Here is a 23,682-nt window from a genome sequence, read left to right on the forward strand (position 1 = left end):
TATCTTACACATTCGATTTGATCGAATGTATTGCTAGAGTAATTTTCTACACGTTTATTCTGTCTATGTGCTTTATAGCGTATGTTAACTATAGTTTTAATGTGCATATGCAATGCGATCCTTTTTTTGTACCAATTTGTTGAACTTTTTTACACGTTGCATTTTTCTAATTATTAAAGCGTTTAGGATTCGTTGATCGTTTTGATTATTTCGAAAATACGCGAATGACCTTTTTCATAACACTATCTCTCCAGGTGCACAATCATTTTCCAGCACTTGCGACTTAACATAACATCGATGCTTAAGTGTGTGTATCTGGTGGGAGGAGGGGCGAGGGGGCCGAGTCCCTCCCTGATGAAAATATAGCTGTCTTGAACGTCCAAGTTATGACCAATTTGAAATTTCTTATTTTCTGCCCCCCCCCCCACATGATAATATTTTATGTAATATGAAAAATCATTCTTCATTGCTTTAAACACGACTAACTACATCATAAATAATCTTACTGTTTGACAAACGAACACGTTGTCATGTAAGACTAATTACATAATGTATCCTCAATGAATACATAGCTGACGGGAAATTTTTCATTTTACAGATCACTGGTGAATGAACAAACAATCGGAGCAGTTGACAATTCGGAAGCATTCATAAGGTAGCTATATGTGCATTATTCATATTGTAGTATTATGATCTATAGTCACCCATTGAGTCAAAAACCATCATCGTTAAGATGTTTATCTATTATCTAACACGCAATCGCTCATAGGCTCGTGCACAATGAGCCGAATATGCCACCGATACGAATACCTACGAGTTGTATGTGTTGTGTAGAGATATCTGCATAGTGTATACCTGCGGAGATCCACCATATAAAAGGGTTTAGTTATATCACAGACGATGCATAAAAATAGCTAGACTATTGGTGTGTATCGGTTTCGGTACACATAGGTGTATTATCGAGTATCGTCGACCCTATGCCCTAAAACTTGACCTATAATAATCGAACGACACGACGATGCATCTGAAATGACTCACATAAACCCACATATAAAGTGTTCACCAATGATCACGTTGTATAGGTTTAAGTTTAGCTTATAGGTGTAGGATATAGAGGAATAACTTACATCTAATTCAGGTTTTTTATAATGTATACACGATCGCAGCATGCTAAATAAACTAGTATCAATTGGGTATGCTATCTCTACCAATCTATATGAAATTAAGCTATACACTTATCCAATCCATTTATCGGCTACTTCCCGCAGTTCCGAATCTGGTCCCGTCATCGAGTCATCACTTCATCTAAACTTACGTTAGGTGATTGTATAGCAGTGCATGTGTAATAAAAAAGTCGAAAAAAATTTACAATTTGATCGTGATCTGTGAACGTTTGATAGATAGCGAATCTCGATAATTCACCGTACGAATTCCGACAAAAAAAAAATACATCTTGAAATAATTCACAATGCTTTTCGGTTAATGATTATAACGGCTCGATCGAGCGCCATAATAATCGCATACATGTGTGATTCTCACAGGTTTAAATTAAACGATCAATTTTAACGTTCGTCTGTTGTAATTAAACGCTAATCTAGTCCTATTGCAGTTTCGAAAACCGTACAAAGATGTAAATTTTTCTACATTTGAAATCAGGTTTATTGTTCGTCTATAAAGGTAACCATTTGGAGAGGGGGGGTTGGATTTTAGGGCCATTTAGACCATAGATATTTATTGGGAAATCAAGTAAAATACGGGTTCTGATACTTTTGATCTACTTATTAGCTCTTATGAAGATAAAGACACACTATTTTGCGTATCGTGAGCCAATAAATGATCTTTGCTGAACAATGTTCTAAAAATTGACTGAAATTATTCACATAGTTTTGAAATATTCCAAAATATATTTTTATACAGGGTGTCCCATCAAAAATCTGTCATATTTTTCAAGAAATTTCAAAACCACTGCTCATTCAATGATCAAAACAGCCACAACTTCTTAGCTTATAGCATTTAATCGGACACCCTGTACATTTTCTCAAACTCAACGCTTTCATTGTCTCATACACCTTCTGGTATTGAAAAATATAAATAAATGTCATCGACAACGAAAATGAGAGCATTGCGGTTTCATTTTTCACCAACGTGTCTGTGACTGTGAACCTCTAGCTGGTTCGAAATTTCTGCGCGAAATAGCTCATGACCTTGTTTATATGGCTAGGTTTGCGTGGCTCTCGTTTATACTCGTATTTGACGCACAATTTTCAAACTTCGTGAGTAGAAACGAGCTATAAGGTGCTCACGATTTCAAGGTTTCCGAGAGTCTTCGTGCTTTACTTATATTTGAAAAAACTGCGAGACTTTCAACGATGCACACGTGGAGGGAGTCCAAAGCTTGAAAATATTTTTCGTGTCATAATTGTTATACTATTGCTGGGAATTCGCGCGCCGTCGTTAATTTCAACCGAGCTGTACCACGAACTGCGGGAACGAAGCGAATACGAAGAAAACATGTGAATATGCAATGAAGAACCATTTCTATATAAAGGTTCTAAGGTCGGTTGCTGTATTCCTGGTTGTGTGTTTTTTTTCTTCTTTTTTTTCATTATTATTATTATCGTCGTCATTAGATATTATTTTCACTTAACAGGTAGATCTGGTAGATATACTCGTAGAAGTGAAAAGAGAGCAGAATAAATCAGGTGGTATGAGACTTTGTAAGCGAAGAATTCAGATGAATCCATAACTTACGTAGCACCATTTCTTATTTGAAGGAAACTCACTCGAATGAGTGCGGCAGGAGGAGAGAAGGAGAGAAGAAGGGTATAATTCTAAATAACGCAAAAATGATTTCATAACATTTTACGAGTATTTTTTTTTTTTTTTTTTGTATCTGTAGATGGGTCTAAAATGCAATTTTAATGCTAAAGAGAGAATCAAAAGATTTCAAAATTAGCCCTGGCACAACTTCAGTTTGAATTTAAAGTATTCATGAAACCATAATTCAATAATTCGCCTTCCATACATTCGAAAAATCTAAAAAAACGAATTTTGAATACCTATTTTAGTTTTAAATCATTGTAATCAGAAATACCATAAAAATTGCGTAAGCAAATATAAAATACCTACAATTTTTGAGAAAAAAAATAAAGGAAAAGCAAACAAGCAATAAAAATAAATAATACGATGATTAAAAATATTGCAAAAAAATGTTGAAATTTCAATCAAATTATAGAGAAACTATAAAATGAATCATTCATAATTTTCAATTTTACTTACATTGACACAATTTTTTCATTTTTGAAAAAAATGTTGCTAAACAATTTTGAATTTTTAAGGGGGTAGGAAAAGTTTTTATGGTTTTTTTGATTACCTCATTTTATGAAGTGATATGGGTTCTAAACTTGATATAAGCCATCAGGGGCAGTAAAAACATAAAATTGTTAAGCTTCCCAAAATGCTACTTTTATACGAGTAGTATGAATTGGCTGTATAAGAAAAATACTTCATGTTGGACCTGTTTATCCCACATAATGATAGATCACTTTTATCAAAGTCATAATGCCTCAAGTTGAGTCAGAAAGAGTAATAATATCAGTAGAAAAATGATACTTCTGAGAAATTTGAAAAAAATTTAAATCAAAATTTCTCAGCACCACATTTGCAAATTTTCCTAGTGACCTAATTATACTAATGCAGCCACATTCTTCACATACTTTCTCAAGACACAAATTTATAAGTCCCCACGAGGTAATTTCTTCAAATATTAGTTAAATATCCTCCCAAAAAAGCAAAAGACAACAAATGTGAGCAATTTAAGAAAAATTTCCAACCCTGAGAAAATTCTCCCTTTGGTACAAAAAATATTACCTCGTGAGGAATTAGATATTTAGATTGAGAACATCGAGTTCAAAAAAGTTTTTCAGAAAATTGCATTTTTTTTCAGAAAATTGCATTTAACAGTATCAATCTTACGAACTTCAATACTAAATTCTTACGTCCCTTTTTGTTTCTGATGGATTATCATCCACAATCAAGACAGTTCAGTTCATGTCTTTGATGCATTTTTGAGGATAACTCAATAAATGGTTTTTTTAAACCTACGAGTAAAACCCTACCTACCCCATTAAACCATTTTCATGATTATTAATTCTTTTTACCATGTCCATTTGTTTTTCATAAATTTTTGTTATTCTTCAATACTTTTGGTGATGCATTGATGAAATTACGGAATTTTCAAAAAACTCGTTAGTTTTGAAAATAATTTTAGTCGTATTTCCAAAAAATTTTCAATTTCGTGTTTCAAAATTTTTTGACCTAAATTCATGTTTTGAAATGAAATTTTCCATTTTTTTAATAAAAATATCAGAAATCCCCCACTCATCCTAACCCGTTTTCGTGATTTCAATTTGGCGACATTTTCATAACTTATCAGAAATTTCAAAAAATTAAAAATTCGTCCATTTATTTGAAAATGAAATACCAGAATCATAAATTTTAAAATAAAATTTTGAGCAATTTTTCCACAGAAGTTCAATAAAATTTATTTTTCATTTCCTGTATCAGAAATTACGAGAAAAAAATCGAATTGGGCTTTTTAGATTTTGCAAACGAAATCGTCCCCCTCCCCCTTCTCACCCTTGCTCCTCCCCAAAATGAGTTCAAAGTTTGAATAATTTTAGATCCAAAGTTGTTCATGTTTCAAAAAAAAGTTCTTTTTTTGATTCTGGCATTTTTAAATGAATTTAGAAGTGGATAAAAAACATCAAAACACTAATTGAACCATTCTTCAAAATTTTGTAACATAAAAAAAATTTTGAAACTTTTTTGAAAGTTTTCCCACATCCTGTTGAGGCAATTTAGTCATGCTGTTTTGGTAGTTCCATAAAATTTCAAATTTTTGAACAATTATTCTTCACAGTAAACTTCACATAATTTTTTAATTTTTGAATTAGATTCCTATACTAGGCATCTCACTTCACCGCAAAAAAATCTGAACCATGATACTCGGTTCCATCAGTTAATTATTCCACAATTCGTTGACTTTTACCTTCTCCAAAAAATTTTCACACGTGGTTTTTCAATTCCTACCGAGAAAAGTACACAGACAAAACCACAACTCGCGGAATAATTTCCATAACAAAGTTGCGAATTTTTCCTTCTTCCGTTATTTTCTCACTTTCGACAAATAAGTGAGCATTCGTGTATTATTCAAATTAAAACCTCTAATCTGAGCAACGCCATCGCCATCCACACACAAAACCCATCCGTCAAGCTTCCTTTCTACAGTGACCAATTAGCCAAATACAAGGTGATTATTTTCGGTACTTCGGGCTGGTTGCAAAGCTCAATGAGTAAATTCGGTAACCTCTATTGTTATCAGCCGGCCCAACTAAGTCACCGGGTAATCGCAATTAACATTTGAATGCGGTCGCAAGTCGCAATTTACACAATTACCGGAGGCTGTAGGAGTGTAGTATGTATAGGTAAGTGTGTGCTCGACGACGGGTACTTGTCATCATACGACAAAATCTTAATCAGCGTCGATTATCGCTTAGATATTAGTCCTGGGTCTAATTAAAAAAAAGAAAATCTTCAACGTTCGCTTGCTTGTTTCACCTCGAGTCGTTGGTTTTAGCATCCATAAGACTTGGTGGTGTACAGCTACGAAATACATACGAAGCAGCAACGTTATGCAGCCAAATAGGTCAAAAAATCTCGCACTGAAGACGATCTCACGGTCATCTTAATCGCTCTGTGTGTGTAGTGTAGTGTTGTGGTTCGGATATGTATGTGTAGGAATAGGTAGGTATATGGTACTTGCATTTGGCCACGCTTCTGTCTTGCTTCATCTTGTTCGGCAATGTAAAGAATAATACCTTTGGTATAAATGTGGCATTGCGTGGTACATGTCACGTCTATGGATACCATACGTACTACTCGAGCTGGCCGCGGATTCAAACGATCCGGTTTTTTTATGCGTTCTGCCACCATCGGTATAGGTATAGGTATTATAGGTACATTTTTTGCTGCAGAAACGAGCGATTACTCTGTGGCCATAGTGAGGTATACCTCTGGTATGAGCGCATTGACATAACGATACGATGATTTTCGCCTCGCTAAAGCTCGCCGGACAAGCACAATACGTGTATAAATTGTTGTCAATGGGAATAGACGACGACGACACATCGTGCTTGGATCGGATAAGGGCCTCGAAGTGGATAGGTATAGTAGTAAAGGTACGATGTCATGTGGAAAACATTACCGAGAGTTGCAGCATGACCCTAAATATTATTCACCGTTACCGGTTCGGTTCGCGGTCTTCGGTTTAGCTTTTGCTTTTGCTTGCTCTGCAGCGACCAAGAAGATGCGCGACTGCTGCGGCTGATCTAGTCGTACGTTAACGTAGGTCATCGGGTTATCTTTTTGTTCGTACATAAGAGTTTTGTTGTCATAAACAAGCTGCTATGGCTGTGATTTTTTTCCACTCTATCTCATAGGCAAGCTCGGTCTTACCTAAGTATACGCAGCTTCGATACGTGTTAAATTTACGACACTGCAGTTGCAAAGCAATTTATAAATACATTCGTATACTATACACAAACGCATATTTCACATAATTTGCTGAGTCGTCCACCAAACCAACTCTCAGGCATTTCTGTGTGGTGTTAAGCTATCGATTATTTAGCCAATTATGTAAAACCAACAGGGGCAGACACGTTCTCATCCTTATTTCTGTTCTTTGTTCGTTCGTTTCCATAAAGTAGCTATTTTTATTACCCGAATGATTTACGTTTATTAGCAAACATGCGCGAGTATCATATGGATCCTACTTATTATCAAATATCATTGCATAGGCTTTCTTTGCGGTGGGTGAATTAACGAAAAAAAAAAAATCCTCATTACTACAGTCATCCCTGGCACAACTTCGGACCATTCCATTGAAAAAAGCCACCTCGTTATAATAAAACAACCGGTTATAAATTAACTAAATTAGGATCGTAAATGTTAACAAGTTTCTAATTAAGGTTTCTCAAAGCATCTCGAGTACCATACCTCTATACACACAGAGCAAAGTAAACACATAAACGCCGAGTTAAAAAAAAAAATGTTCGCAAAACAAAACACAGCGAACCTAATATAACGATTACGACCTCACACACAAAAATACGTATTAAAATGAAAAAAAAGACAACCCGTTCGTATTATGCACACAACATTGTTCCTTATACGCTGCATATAAGACGTATTCGAGACAGATGTTGCAAGCTGGGGCAATTTATTATCATACATGAACGATGTGGTCATTCTGTTCCTGTTTGGTATTTCCTTGGCTTGACTGTTCGTTGAGTAGGTAATAAAAAGAGGTAAAACTTTTCAAATAAAATAGAATTTTAACACACGCACGCGGCCAGATAAATTAATTAACCTTTTCTGTGTAAGTATTTAATACTCGTATACACCGGTTCACGGTGCGAAGCTCCATTAAATTAAATAAAAAAATTAAAAGAAACCAAATAGTGCAACGGTATATATGAGACCGAATCGAAAATCCAATTACATTACGCACCTGAGGCTAAAAAAAAAACCAGCCTTATATGCACATCCAGTCATCCACTATATAGGAAGCCACCTCTCTCGTCCATCTTCCCTCATCACTATCCCAACACGCGGAATATAAATATAAGAAAAACTATTTATGTAACTCGAACGCGTCGTCGTCGTTTAATTCGAGGGATGAGCTTACGTACATATAAAAGTCGATATTCTTCACTGTAGCTATAACCTATCATTAAAATAGTGCCCATTTACTGATAATGTACATACCTACTATAGCTCTTTACCTACATTTCCATCTACAACGACGACGAAGACGATGAGGACGATGAGGTGTATAAATGGTCAAACGATAAATCCAAATCTCAACCTATATTTAGCCTCTGGTCAATATTGCGAGTTTATTTTCTATACAGTCGTGTTCGATGATAACTCACACAATATCGATTCTTTACTCTGTACCTGGGCACTCGATGCACTCGTCTCGTATAGCTGGCTAGTTTTTCAATCTACACAATCTCCATCTCTCTATGGTTATTTCTGCATCAACACGTGACGTTAATTCGACGTTAATTGACGTTATAAATATTATAATGTTGGTATTCGTTTGTTATACTCGTACCAAGTGCATCAAGCCGGCTCAGAGCAACGGTAATGATGATTTTATCATAATTTTCTTCTTCTTTTTTTTTATAATCATACATTACACGCAACGTTTATTGATATTATGACAGCAATTATGTCTACCTGTGTTATGACATTGTGAACATATATTATCTTTACCATCGACCAAACACATCGGTGGCCTTTTTTCCTCTTCGATAGACCCATATAATACTTATTGCAGGTCTTGGGTATGTGTCATAGCGGAAAATAAAGTCACTAAAACCAACCGAAGGCGAATCATTACTCCAGAGTAGTTCCTTCAAATGTTCTGCCAACTGTGGCAATATTCATTTTTTTTTTTAGTTGGGTTTTCTCTTCATCAACCAGTAGTGTTGATCAGATGGAGAAGTACTGCAATATGGGAGGAAAATTTGTTCAATAATTTCAAACATTTATTTCCATAATCCAAGAAAAATGAAAGATTTTGTAAGGAAATGAGCAATTTTTACTTCTTGTTTCCAATCAATTTATGCTTAATGAAAAAAACTTTCTGATACCTATTCCAGTTTTTTTCAGAGTTTTTAGCTCGCTAACAAAGTGCAAATGATGGGTATAAAAATGGGGAAAATTGATACTTATCATGAATATGGGTGTCTCAGTACAGCAGGTTGTGGATGATTTGGTAGTATGGTTCAGAATAAATGAAATTAAATTAAATGTTGAGAAAACAAACCCAATATATTTTGGTCACAGCACACAAAATTTTAATTTGGAACTGCCTATTACTGAAGTTGAATGTCTAAAATTTTTGGGAGTATACATCAACTCCAGTCTAACTTGAACTGATCAGTGATCACATAGACTATCTAGCTGGGAAACTATCATCAATAAATTATCTTCTTTGGCAATTAAAAGGTGTCACCAATGCGCAAACTTTAAAAATGACATATTATGGATTGTTCCAGTCTAATATGTTATATGGCTTGGTGTTTTGGGGCGCTAATATCAGTCTTATGCAGAGAATTTTTGTAATATAAAAACAAGCAATTAGAATCATCTATTGAATGCAAGTCACAGAATTATGCAAGAATGTCTTTCTTTCAAATCCCGCTTATACATATATCTGATAGCCCAAATTGTGAAGAAGGTCATAGTCAAATTACATACCCCTCAACATAGTCATTATACTAGAAATAGCTAACAACTTCATAGCACACAATAATTCAGGACTAAATTTTACCAAACTGGTATAGACTCATGGCTGCAAAAATTTACATATAACAAAATTCCAAATGAAATCAAAATTATCAATTGCACAAAATTATTTTCTAAAACTCTGAAAAAATGACTCCTAAAAAAAAGCATTCTACAGTGGAAACCTCGATAACTTGAAACTCGTTAACTCAAAAACCTCTATAAGCCGAACCAACCTCCATTCCCCTTGAAATCTCCGTACTCAATGTTAACTTTACTCGGATAAGTCGAAATTGACTACACAAACCAGTCGTAACTCAAAGCTAAAATTTTGCCGAATTAGCAAGAAAGCCTCTATAAGTCGTACGTTGTCTGGCGTTTACCTCTATAATTCGAATATTTCAATTCATACTTCTATCTTTTATGCACTTACATATCTCTCAATTCATTCATTTTCTAAGACCTCTATAACTCGAACACTCTCAAAATCTTACCTGCATAACTCAAAACTGATTATCTCAAAAACCTCTATAAGCTGAATAAATGACCATTCCCCTTGGATTTCGAGTTATCGAGGTTCCACTGTATTTGATATGTAGATGAGTATATGGATGCTGTTACATAACTTGAGTGCATTATTATTTTTAAGATACCTAAGTATATAAGAATTAAATAATGTGTGCTAATCCTCATTTTGTATACCTCTATAATGCTGTAACATGGCGCCGTCATTTTATTTTATTTCATTACTTATTTTTTTATGCATCTTTATCATTTCCTATACTATTAGTAAATAAGTTGACTTTATAAATGCAGCATATATTCTGCCTTTTGCAAACAATAAATTTGATTTGATTTGATATTATAAAGACATTATCTCTCGAAAAAATATTGTGATATATCGATATGAAATTTTTTCAATTAGCAACATCACGAGATTCTACACTTTCTCAACCAATCAGTGTCATCGATTCGACTGTCCTACCTCAAAATTTACTCCTGTAAAGCATTCATGGGAACACAAATTTAAGAATCAACATCAGCAAGTTCCAGTCGCTCTCCATTTCATTTTCTGGTTTCAAAATCCCAGCTCATCCACCAGAGGGGGAGTTACAGAGCTGTGGAACCAAAATGATTTTGTGATTGGAGTTTGGTTTTGGGATCAAAATTTATTCATTTTGGGATTGAATTTGTTTCGGGAATCGTCCTCCTAAATTTTCATTTCAGTTTCAGGATTCGTTTTGGGATTGAAAAAATTGTTTTGGTTTCAGGATGAATCGGTTCTGGTTTTCGGGATTTCCATTTCAACCAATTTTAAGCCCAAATTGACCAATGGACCCTGCAAGGGGTCTAAAAAATGAGATGTTTTAACATGGGGAATCCGATGGTGTAATTAGTTCAACATTTTAAATGCATACTTTGCTTAATTCGTCGAGTAATTTGTATTATAATCTGAATGAATGATGATAAATGATGTAAAATGACAATTTATCAGAATAAAATAGGGGGAAAAGGGCAAAAATTGAAATCCTGAAACTGAAATGATATTGTTTCAGTTCCAGGATTTTTTTGGTTTTGGGATCAAGAAAAATAACTATTTTGGTTTTGGGATTAGATTTGAATCTGGATTTAATTGGTTCTGGTTTCACGGTTGTTTAAGGCCCATAGCTCTGGGGAGTTATGTAGCAACTTAGAAATACAGTGAAAGCCGCTTATTATTATCACGGTTAATGTTATCAATTGCTTAATGTTATTAAAATCATTCAATCCTGATCTTTTATTAAAGTGTAATGTATACATTGTAGTGCATTTAACATCTATTACACATTAAGCTCCGAGCACCAGAACAGCAGAGGCAACAGAAATGCACGCAATCTGTTGCCGGTATCAAAAAGCTGTAACTGGTTTGAGCAACCATAGGTAGTGATGATTACTGAACTCAGGGTTGTAAAAACCCGGCTAGTGATGTATGAGCTACTTTGTAGATAGCATAGAAAGCAATGGGAATACTACTACATGAAAGCTCAAAAACAACGTCGATTCCCTAGAATAATTGCAGTGGCATAGGCATTCGCCTCACCCAGTTAGGGTACGACAAAAATGCGATTTCCAATGTCCTGTAAAGGATAAGGAACCTTGACGATGAACTTACAACCAGGGTTGTGCCATAGAATACTCCATGTAGAATACATGGATATTCTACCCGTAGAATAGCACGTGTAGAATAGCCTAAAATCCAGGTAGAATGGGTAGAATGCGTAGAATGTGTAAAATAAATAGGCAGGTGACATTTTTTTTTTGAAAAAGTTTAATTTTTTTCTATCATTTTATGTTGGAAAATTTGAAAATGTGTGAAAAACTTGAGTAATCAAGGGAAAAAAACAAAACAGTAAATTGAAAAAACGTAAAAACGTGAACTAATTCATTGGATCTGATCAGTCACAGAAAAAAAATATTGAAATGAGAAGAAACTCTCGGAGAAATTCAAATATTTCTATCAGAACTTTTTAGAGCCTTTTCTATGATAGGCAAATTCTTTAAATTGAAGCTCATAATTTTCAGGAAGCCCTCACAAAGAGAAATGATCCTGCTAATGTCTCAATAGTTCCGCTGCTTTCTGTTTGCTTCAATGACTACTTTAAGGAACTTGTAGGTATTTTCTGAAAGGTCAATTACTGTAGTACCTCTGATCGAAAAAGAAGAAGCGGAAACGTTCTCCTACCCAATGTTTATCTCATACATCATCGGTGGCGTGAAAATCCTAAAAATCAATCCACTCGCACCCATGTAATCTTTCGCAACATCCATCACTCCAATCAACCTGGAACTGACATCGACGACGTATTCAACATTTACGCACGTTTGCTTCAATCACGATTCTCCCCCTTGTACCGCACACGTCTCTCCCTTCTGGCACAATTACATCATGCATCACTTTTTACATATACTATGTAGGTACTAGGTACATTTCATACCACGAAACTGGCTGGTATTCAATGTCGAGTAAACCCCTCTGAAATTCCCATCTAATATCGTTCATCTCGGAGTGGTGCAAAAGACCAAGGCCGAGGCGCCGATAAACCTGAATTTACGAGCTCGAAGGCGATACACGAGCATCGCACGTCAATTTTCAAAATGATTTATGAAAAGAAGCTCAGCGCATAGTACATGGGTACGTAGCATCTACAACAAGTACGATAGCTCATGTATAGACATCTACAGGTACTGCGAAGCCATCGCTGAAATAGAAAAAGAGCACCGAGACTCGCACATACTTCTGTATACGAATTGTAAATATACGTAAGTAAGATAAATGCCAAACTTTTCATATACTCGTGCGCTGGCCGGCGCTCTCGACGATGCTACCAAATGCAAATATCCTGAAAGCGTGATCTTTTTAATTGACATGCGGATAAAATATATTACGTACAGGGATATTGGTTGAACGCTGCTTGCTGGACTCTCTGAGGCTATTGAGGGAATGTGGCTGCAGCGGCGACGAGTGGAGTGCGATTTAAAAATAATTACTTCGACGAAATTTCCTCTCTCTTGGATACGTTCTGCTTTAAAAGGTAACTTGGTCTGAGAAAATAATCCGTTATAAGAGGAGTATTCCACTCGTCTTATAGATCTGCTAACTATAGATGTGTACGACTGTACGTAGTAGGTATAGGTAGAGGTACGTAGATCGCGGTTAATGTTGCAATGTACGCAGTGCACCTGACATTGACAAGCAGTTGTGCGTGTGGAAGTGCATTTCTATAATACTTATACGAGTGTAATATCGAGTACGTATATAAATGGATCGCATTCTACCCAGGGTGTCTGATTCGATGTTACGTAGTCGATGAAATCATTTAAATTTTCAACGTATTGTTTGACATTATTTTTTTTTCTCTTTGGCACTTTCCAAGTTGGTGGATTGCGATCCATAGGTTATAATCTGATTTTCTTTGCTCTTTCATATTGACATCAACTCAATACTATGTGTTTGAGTGGCTCAGGTCTCCGAAAGCATGGAACGTGAAGTTGTAATGCTTTTAGAGAGAGATTCTCTTCTGAAATATCGAATGAGTATAAGAATAGGTATGGGAAATTGCAGATCTGACGTTTTGGTGTTTTGTCGTGGAGTTGGATGAAAATGAGCTTGAAAAGTCTAAACTTTTAGATGAAAACCCCCTTTCACCCGATGAAACAAACTCATTACAAAAAAATCAAGATTCGAAAAAATTCAATTTTTTGATTTAAAACATGAAAAACAGTTTTGATTGGTGTAGTTCACCCATCTGACCCCTATTTTTACGAATCTGTTGAAAAAACCCTTTCACTCGATGAAATGAACTCACAAAAAAATCAAAATTCGAAAAGATTCAAAAAATGAACGAATTTTTATTTTTTTGTTGTGAGTGTAATTTTCATCAACTTTTTCATGAAATAGGTACGTCAGAAAGAGGTCAAAATAAGACAAATGAATAAATTTAAACTTTTTTTGGTGTTTGAAATTGAAAATTGAATTTTTTCGAATTTTGATTTTTTTGCGATGAATTCATTTCATCGATTGAAAGGGGTTTTTCAACTTTTTCAACAGATACGTAAAAATAGGGGTCAAATGAGTCAACTTCACCAATCAAAACTTTTTTTCATGTTTTATATCAAAAAATCGCACTTTTTTCGCAAACTTTCAATTTTTTTAAATCGATTTTACGAAATAATGCCATCCCAATTTTTTAATATGTTGTTCAGCATGAAAAGTTGTCCATAATATATTTTTTTCAGAATTTTTGAGAGTCGGGACGATATGAAAACTACGTTTTGAAACTTTTTGAGCTAATTTTTCGTACGAAAGAAAGTGGCAACACTGATTTTTATGATATCATCAAAGATCCTTTCAAAACCGCCAACTATTGGAAAAAGTTCCAATTTGATAGGCATCGCCGTAATCGAGTAATCCATTGCTGAAATGGATGATATTTTGGTTCACTGAAAACTTTGACACCCTCTAGCAGACTTTAAAAAAGGGCTAGACAGCTGCGATTTGAGCCATTATTAGTCATCCTTTCGGAAGGTCTCTCCACAGAAAAAATTTCAAAAAAATCGCCGACCCCCCCCCCCTTTCCATTTTTTGGTTGAATTGACGTGGAATGACCCATTTTGGTGTTTCATGTAGAGTTGGATTAGAAACGGGCCTGAAACACGAATGGTAATTTTTTCTCTTCCTAATTTTAGTACCTATAAATTTTGCTGGCCACAGGCCTCGAGAAACACTGAACAGATACAGAATTGCACAAAAAATTTTTCATGAAAAGTTTCTTTGCCTTTGAGAGTCGTTTCAGTTATTTCAGGGCAATCGCAGTGGGTATAGCTCTAGGACTATAAAGAAATCTTTAAAAACCGGATTTATATATTTTTTTTTAATCCAAGTTTTAATGCGACCGTAATTATGGGGTTGAATAAACAAACCAAAAATTTCAAACCATCGACTTTTGAAGATCTGAGATCCACTCCACAGCTTCCTGATACTTTCAATTTTTTTTCAATTTTTCAAATCTTATTCAGGATTCAGATTCAAAACTACTCTTCAACCTTCAAAACCAAAAAAAAAAAGGTCTTCTACTACATATAAAAATTTTAGATCATGTAGCCTCTCGATGGCCTCTAGAGAAAGTTCATCTTTTCAAACATCAATACCTCACACTTCCCTTCACAAAAAAAAACAAACAAAAAAATGTTTCAAAAAATCTCAACCAAGTAATCCTACACTCATCACGAGCAAACACCTTTAAAATTCAAGAGTTGACAATCACACCTCCAACTTTCCATCACACAATTAGCCATTCACAAATTCTGTGATAGACCTCACGACACATCTTGAAAGACAGCGATGCGATGCCACTGACACCTAGAACTTCGTTAAGGCCAGTCTCGTGCTTCCAATTTGAAAGTGAATTTCGTCCATAGACAAAAAAGCTGTCATCATAATACACGCCGACTATACTAGGAAGTATATGCGGTGGCGGCTTCATCAACAACTACAAGCAGGAGCAATAAGCCCGTCCAAATAAAAGAAAAACCCTCTTAAGTAGGTTTCCCGGTCACGATCGTGTACTTGGGAGTACACTAATACATCGCATAGAACACGCGAACGAAAACGAAAATCTCGGTATTTATCATCGACGAATGACAGACATATACTACGAGACGATTCGGACAGCTGAAATTAAGCATCAGACAAGAGAGGTACGATGAGTATCAAAAGACGATGGTTTTTTTCCACTTCCACCATTCGGAGTATTGAAAAAAAAGCCAGACCAGTCCATAAGCCGGTTAAAATGTAAGTTTAATACGTTTGATCGCACGCGTGTATGCGAATAATGCAACCCAGGTATTCATTTAGTTATTAGAATTTTTTTTGCTCGTGTTTTTCAATCTATCCGGGTCGTTAAATAAATCGCCGACGCGAGGCGCTGCATCGCGCTGCGCTCTGCGCCTCTCTCAATGGACCATCGGACACAAAACGCAGTCTTTCTTTTGTGCTATTCGTTATTATATGGCGATTACCGATATTATGTACTCCGGTGTACTATCAAGTTCATTAGGAAAATTTTTTTTCAACTTGGTCTCGAACCTCGGCCACGTTAATAGCCCCCGTTTCCCCCGCCCTACGAGATCGCTTTCCATTAAAATAATACCCAGTACTTGGCTCGTCGACGAAAAAAAATCCTATCTACACGATTCCACCAGAGCTACACCATCAAAATAGAGAAAAAAAACACGCCGATTCCAACATTTTTATACACATTCTGACACACTGACAGTTGATTTTTATATTTACAACTATTATTATCAGTTGGTAATTCGTATGCGGAGGAGGAAGACTTCGTTCTCGATTTCGTTGTCTTCGCGTTTGTTTGACACATTGACCTTTTTTTTGCCCAACTTCTTCACTATATAGCTTCTTTCGTTACCTCTTCATGTCCCTGCTCCTAGTATACGTCGTATTTGTGATTCGTATGTACACATTGTAGTGACCCGACCACGTGATGGTCAACACGCAGATCATCACAATTGGCTGTAAATTCGTACCATAGTACGTGTGCTCATTGATTCCGATTCAAATGGTATGCCACAAAATGCCATCGCATCGCAACATCAGCGTGAAAACTTGACCAGCGAAGTGAACATTGTGCCAGAAATGCTATCACTTTCGTGGCCAAAACCACCAACCTGCTATATGGATTCCCATCCCACACGACGAACGTGAAAATACGTACTCCAGTACTCTGGAAACGTCTACGTTTTGGAATCGTTATAAAAATTTTACTAATTGATGAATACCTATACGACAAAGTCTCTTTGGCCGGATAACGTGCGCTGAAATAACAAAAAGCCAAACCAATCGTTCTATTCAACACTTTGCTATTTCTAAAGTCAAACACGTACAGTAGGTACACTCGAACCTTACAAAATACTCCACATATGTACGAGTGCGACGTTCTTTTCTCTCTTCAGCATTGTTTTCTGTCTTCGTATACGAGTAAGTATTATTTGTATTTGTATTATTTTCTTCGGCTACGAGTTAGTTTTTCCACATGTCGTGCTTTGTATCCCCCCTTGCCCCCTTGGTTCTTCGACTCTTCATCAAGTTCTCATTTAATGTTGATGCACCGATGATGATGATGGCCTCAGCATAGTTCTCGAGTGCATGTTCGAATACGATGGTGAACTATTTCGATTATTGTCATCTCTCTGTCTGAATGACCATGTCGTATGTGTGATATTTTTTTAATTACTTGACTCGATTATTCGTGTAGAGCTATTTAAATCGATTAGAAACTCGACACGTGACCATAGGAAGCGTGCAGTTTTACATTGCATACAATTGACAATTTTTTAATCACCATTGACAATACGATCATTTGAAAAGTAATGAGATTTGTGGTGAATTTATGAAATTGGGTTAGAAGTATGAATGAAGAATCTCGTTCAAGAATACCGCCACAGGAAAGTTCGGAAATGAAAATTCTGAACACATTCTGAAGTCTCTTGCGGATTTTTAGTTTCTCCGGTTTTTGAACAAAATGCTGCAAACTGGGTCAAAATGAAGTTCAACATTGACAAATTCAGATTTTCAAATATTTGCCATTTTAAACAGTTTTTCCCTATTTTAAAGGTTTTTGAGACGTCTTTCTGATTTTGAGTCCAATTTCAAAGATATTCATTATGCTTTTCAAGCGATTTTAATCAGATTTCTGAGCAATTTTAGAATCATTTTTTTCTGTTCAACTTGTTTATTTTAAATAAGTTACTAAAGTGAAAAGAAGTTCATCAATAAATAAAAAAGTTCTATCAAATAAAAAGTTTCCCTCAAAAATGAAGCTTTCATTTATGGAAGCTGAGATTTTCTACCTCCTTTAAAAAAAAAAAAAAAAAAAAAACATACGAGGTATCAAACTCGCCACCGACGGTTTGCATTTTCTCTCCAAAAATAAAGTTTGCATAATTATTCTCTTCAAACACAAAATGAAGTTATCATTAAATTGTCAAAATTAAAAATAACAATTTGCATTATCTCTCTTAAAAATGATTTTTTTGTTGAAAAAATGTGATCCTTCTGGGAAACTCAAGTCCAGGGTGAATAGCTCTACTTACCCCCCCCCCCCACCCATCCGTCAATGGAATTGGTTGAGACTAAATTTTTATAAATTTTTCAAGAAAACTAATGATTAAAAAATTTTTAAATTTCTAAAAAATTGAGAAATTTTGGGTTGATAAAATTTATGAGGGTTCACGGATAGGTTCATTTCAAAAATCCAACTTATTGTTGAAAAAAAATCAACTTGGGCCATTTATTTTAAAATTGTGAATGTTGAAGAAATTGCAGTTTTCAGCTCAAAAGCCATGAACAAATATTCATATTTTTTCACAGTACAGGTTGGAATTTCTCTTTAGAGTAAGGATGGAAGAGAAGAAGGCATTAGCTTCGATTTTTTCAGTCATTTTTCTTGGATTTCTTTTTAAAAAAAACGTTTTGTCAGATATAAAACTATGAAATGATCAAATTGAAATTTTTACAAATTGAAAATAATTTTGGCTGTTTTGTCCAAAATTTGGATATTGCAATTTTCAAGTATCTATTCAATAAAATTGTTTGGCAAAATTAAACCTTTTGATTTCAGCTCATAATGTGCTTATTCCGAAAATAAAGTTACCTCACTTGAAAAAAAAGCTAATCATATTTCAATTCTGAAAAATTTCATGCTTCGTATTTTGAACTTTTTCACTTCTTTTTTTTAAAACTATCTTTTTTCCTCAAAAATTAATTTTTTTTCAAGATGGAGAAATTGAGAAGAATTTTGAATTTTGAATTGCAAGTAATTTCAATTTAATTGGAACTCTTCACTTTTGACTTGAAATAGCTCCAGAGTAAAGCCTTCTAGAAAATAAAAAATGGAATGATATTTCGCTGATGGGAAATTTTGTGTCCGAACATTTGGTTTCCAATCGTTTTTTTGTGGAGCTCTTGATTTTTTTAAAAAATAGATATTCTGTGATAAAAAAATATGTTTCCATTTAAAAAAAATAATAAAATAAATTTTCTAGAAAAATCAAGGGTTTGCAAAAAAAAAGAAGAAGATGAAAAACAAATAAAAAGCGCACAGCATGAAATTTCCCACGCTTAGAATTAGCCCATCTTATCATTATTGTTGATTTTTGGCACCCAAATTGTTCAAAATTTTTCTTATTTTCGAAACACAATTTCCTCAAATTCCATTCTCTGGATAAATGGTTTTTGGTCTCAAATCCGGACTCATTCTTTTCTAAATTAAATTTTAAAATCCCAAAAAGGCCATTCTACTAACACGAGTTTCAAGACAAGTTATCGAAGACCCTTAACCCAAATCTGACATAATCGAACTGTGCAGTTTTAAGAACGTACGAGTATATGTTCACATGTTGGAAGATGTGTATTTTCAGTAAAAAGCCAATTAAAATACCTCTTAATTCTATATAATTTGATCGTGCTGAAGAACTAGACTCGCCTTAGGATCTACTGGGTACAAGAGATTCGAGTATACAGAAGAGATCTTCAATGTGCAGATTAGCGCGTTTATTTGACAGTCGAGGTGTAAAATCAAAGATAACCGCAACGAGCTGAAGACGTTAAAATGACGCCCTCGGACTCGACGTAAAACTATCTATTTATAGCACGAATGTGCACTAAGAGAACCGGGGAGGAAAGTTCGAGGGAGATACGCTTTACGCGAACAGATCTGGATAATTACGAATATTTAACAACATGTGATTGTCTCAAGTCGACACCTACGAATAGTAAAAAAAAGAAAGAAACCGAAGAGATGCATTTTGAACGATGCCACGTGTACCATAACGAAGTGGAAATAAGATGCCAGAAAGACAAAACGAAAAAGGAAACATAATGCACGAAATTACACACGAAAAAAAAACCATACAAACGATTCGAAATAGCCACTTGAAAATTATAGAGTTTTTCACAGCTACGTGAATCGTAATGATTGAGGTGATTTAAAAGAAGAAGAAAAAAAAGGAAGGAAATAAAATTAGCTTATTTTGGTTACATATATACTTGGCGTAAATGCGATTTGAACTGCAGATACACGTAGACTATTATGATTTGCATTCGTTGTTGTTATTTCTTCTGCTCGATTCACGGAAGCACCGAACAGAAACGTGTTTTTACACGTGAAATGTTTAAAAATAAATCTTTTTAGCTTTATTAACGCGCCAGCGAATGTTAAACTTGCGCCTTCTTTGGTAGACGTGTAATCTTGATAACGCATACGAGAGGAAAAGGTGCTATGTGCCGAAAGAGCGGCCGAGGAGAGGAGGATGGAAAAAGTGCACGTAAAATGGAAATGCATCATTCGGGGATAACGTCTCTCGTCTTAATTAAAAATGACGCCTGGTGTCGAGCATTTCATTATACGTACATTTGTCACTGTTTATAGCGTCATGTTGGCGTTTAAGAGTTTTTATCCCGTGGTGGGCGATGATTGGTCAGGATATGGCTTATTTCGTGGTTGGGTAATTTTAGGTACATACACGCGATACACGTGTCACGATGTCCACGCCATTGTTTAATTAGAAAAAGGCTGTGCGAATCGGGTGGTAATTTGGTACCTCTACCTACCTACGTGAAACGATAGTGATTGGATGGGTATTTGTTACAGGCTGAGAGTGACAGTGAAATTACTTCGAGGTCTTTGGCTTTGCTTATTAGTGCGGTATATGGTGATAGGAATAATTGCACCCCCTCCCCCTCACCGATCCTCTGAGACAACTTTTTTTAAGGAGATATTCTAAGGAACATTTTAAAGCAAACTTGCCAAAAAAAAGTTTGCCTTTCTAATAAAATGACGGTCGTTTTGATTAACAGGTCAGCTAAAATCGCAGAGTTAGCTTTCCAGCATGGAATATGCACAAAATTTTTTAAACTGGACAAACCTAGATCGAAAGAGCACGCTAAAATTCATCACCAGCCTAAATTTCAAGTGCTACAAAGTATTTTTAGATTTTTGGTGAATTTTTGAAAATCAAATTTAGGCTAAAAATGAGAGAAAAAATCAAAATTTTACCAAATTGACCTAGAAAGCTGAAATTTGGGATATATCCTATTTTCAACCTGCCAAGTCGATTGGAAACTGTTTCAAAGCGTTTTGAGCAGTTCTGGAGCCTCCAGCAGATTTTTGATACTCGCAATTCCCACAAAATGTCATCAAATGGAGTTGGAAAGCCGAAATTCATTCTGCAAACTAATTTCAATACGCTACGAAGTCAACAGCAGGTGGATTAAATGTCGTTTTGGAGCCTCCAGCGACATTTTGAAAATTACTGGAGCCTCCAGTAGATTTTTGAAACATGAAATTTCCCCAAAATTTCATCAAACGGAGATGGAAAGTCGAAATTTACCCTGCACTCCGATTTTAACACCCTCTAAATACGACTTCAGGTGGGTTCAAGTCATTTTGGAGCCTCCAGCTCCGCAAACTAATTTTAATACGATATATGAAGTTCACTGCATCGTAGTTTCAAATGGTTTTTAAGCTTCCAGCTACACTGGAAATTTCAATTTTCCAATAAACGCCATACCACCTTTTAAAAAGTCGCTGGAGACTCCAAAATGGCTTGAACCCACCTGAAGTCGTCTTTAGAGGATGTTAAAAATGGAGTGCAGAGTAAATTTCGGTTTTCCATCTCCGTTTGGGGGAAATTTAGAATTTCAAAAATCTACTAGAGGCTCCAGTAATTTTCAAAAAGTCGCTGGAGGCTCCAAAACGACTTTAAATACACCTGCTGTTGACTTTGTAGCGTATTGAAACTAGTTTGAAGAATGAATTTCGGCTTTCTAACTTGATGAAATTTTGTGGGAATTTCAAGTTTCAAAAATCTACTAGAGGCTCCAGTAATTTTCAAAAAGTTGCTGGACGCTCTAAAATGACTTGAACCCACCTGAGTTCGTCTCCAGAGGGTGTTAAAATTCAAGTGTAGAGTAAATTTCAGCTTTTCATCTCCATTTGATGAAATTTTGTAAAAATTTAAAGTTTAAAAAATCTGCTGGAGGCTCCAGTAATTTTCAAAAAATCACTGGAGTCTCCAAATCGACTTGAAATTTACCCGCAGTACTTCGTAGCGCATTGAAATTAGTTTGCAGATGAATTTCAGCTTTCCAACTCCGTGTTGATGACATCATGTGGAAATTTCGAGTTTCAAAAATCTGCTGGAGGCTCCAGAATTGCTCAAAATGGTTTGAAACAGTTTTCAATCGACTTGGCAAGTCGAAAATCTTTCTAGGTCAATTTGGTAAAATTTCGATTTTTTCCTCATTTTTGGCTTAAATGTAATTTTCAAAAATTCACCAAAAATCGAAAAAAATTTTGAAATGAAACTTTTTCTTTTAATTTATTTTGTACTCGAATTCTGCTGACTCATTTTTTCCACTTGAAATCATTATACATAAAAATACCCCCCCCCACCCCTCGATTCGATAAATCAAAACAAGGCGAAAACGAATCATACTCCACACATCACTTTGAAATCACGTCATTCATCGTGAATAACATTGACGCTGACTTATACGACGTACGTTTTAAAATTGATAACTTCCGAAAGGTGCGAGTCGAAGGAAAGGAAACGTGTAATTAAAAACGAATCATAATATTTCTGCATCTGTTTCGTTCATCGACTAATTAAACGCCGTAAAAATGATGTAAATTCGCGTCAAACCGAATCGACAATCGTCGTAGCAGAAATCATGAATGACTGCGAGAGTAAGACATAAAACGAGCAACTGAATACTGAATATTACGACGAACCCAACAGGGAGAAATATTCACCAATCAGCGAGTCGTGCTCGGTGCTCGTCATCGCTGGAAGAATCTACAAATCAAAAATGTTAATTAGAGGTAAAACGGTATTGAAAATTAAATCGCATTTTTGTCCGATCTCTTGCTCGAAACGGTTCCCATTGCCGAATGCGAATGGTGGTCGGAAGCCATCAAACATCTGACTATTTATTCCTCTCGTCTCATATACGTGGTCGCCGCCACAATACGCGCATACAAAAAACTCAATAATTATTCACCAAACCTGTATAGGTATGCTTTTTCTTTGCAATGGAATATTTTGCGGTTGCAGCTACGAATTTGTATGCTCGAATATTTGGAAAAGAAAGGGAAAAGACAGATAGATTCGTTTGATGGATAAATGGCTGTTTTGTTTTGTTTTTTTTTTTGTAATAAAAATAACATTATGTACACATGTGTACGTTTAGGTAATTTACGCCGCCATACGTCGTCTCACGAACCCATCAAAAGAATAGAAAAATAAGATAATAAATATACCAATACGATCGCAACACGAGTGGAATCATAAACATTTGAGTTCATTTATCGAAACACCAAACCATTGGCCGGGTCGCTAAACATATTATACTCACGGGTGGTCATATATCAACATTTTATACACGATAATGAAAATATACATTTCAATCAACGCATTTATTCCTACTTTACGTTATTAGGCATATACAAAATTGTTGGATAAAATTCATTAACCTTTTGCAAATCAACGAAATATTCCATTATGAGAATTACGTGATCGTACTCGATTCGATACTTGACTGGTTAGTGATTGTGTATGTGGCCTGCTTCAGTATACACGAATATACGAGTATCGGGGTAAAACAACTTGTCAGAGGAATTTTTATTTTATTAAAATAAAAATGATCTGTTTCGGGGGCGAGGAACCAGTTAGAGTGTATCAGGTGATAATAAATTCGAAAAGATACGT

At 35.3% G+C, this 23,682-nt stretch overlaps 2 protein-coding genes across 3 annotated transcripts in view; one reads left to right on the forward strand and one right to left on the reverse strand.

Annotated features, from left to right (window-relative positions):
• Positions 1-23,682, reverse strand: part of Atg16 (Autophagy-related 16) — a 452,024-nt gene that overhangs the window by 340,595 nt on the left and 87,747 nt on the right. The gene's annotated exons all lie outside the window — the stretch shown is intronic.
• Positions 1-23,682, forward strand: part of neo (neyo) — a 152,426-nt gene that overhangs the window by 60,299 nt on the left and 68,445 nt on the right. Inside the window, exons 1-2 of one of the 2 annotated variants that reach the window (XM_065357132.1) lie at positions 107-254; positions 599-655. The gene's annotated coding sequence lies outside the window, so the exon portion shown is untranslated. Of the gene's footprint in view, positions 1-106; positions 255-598; positions 656-23,682 lie in introns of those variants that run through there. The other variant, XM_065357131.1, reaches the window with a different exon arrangement.

The sequence above is a fragment of the Planococcus citri genome, chromosome 3 (assembly GCF_950023065.1).
Source record: "Planococcus citri chromosome 3, ihPlaCitr1.1, whole genome shotgun sequence".
In the NCBI taxonomy this organism is placed as follows: Eukaryota; Metazoa; Arthropoda; class Insecta; order Hemiptera; family Pseudococcidae; genus Planococcus; species Planococcus citri.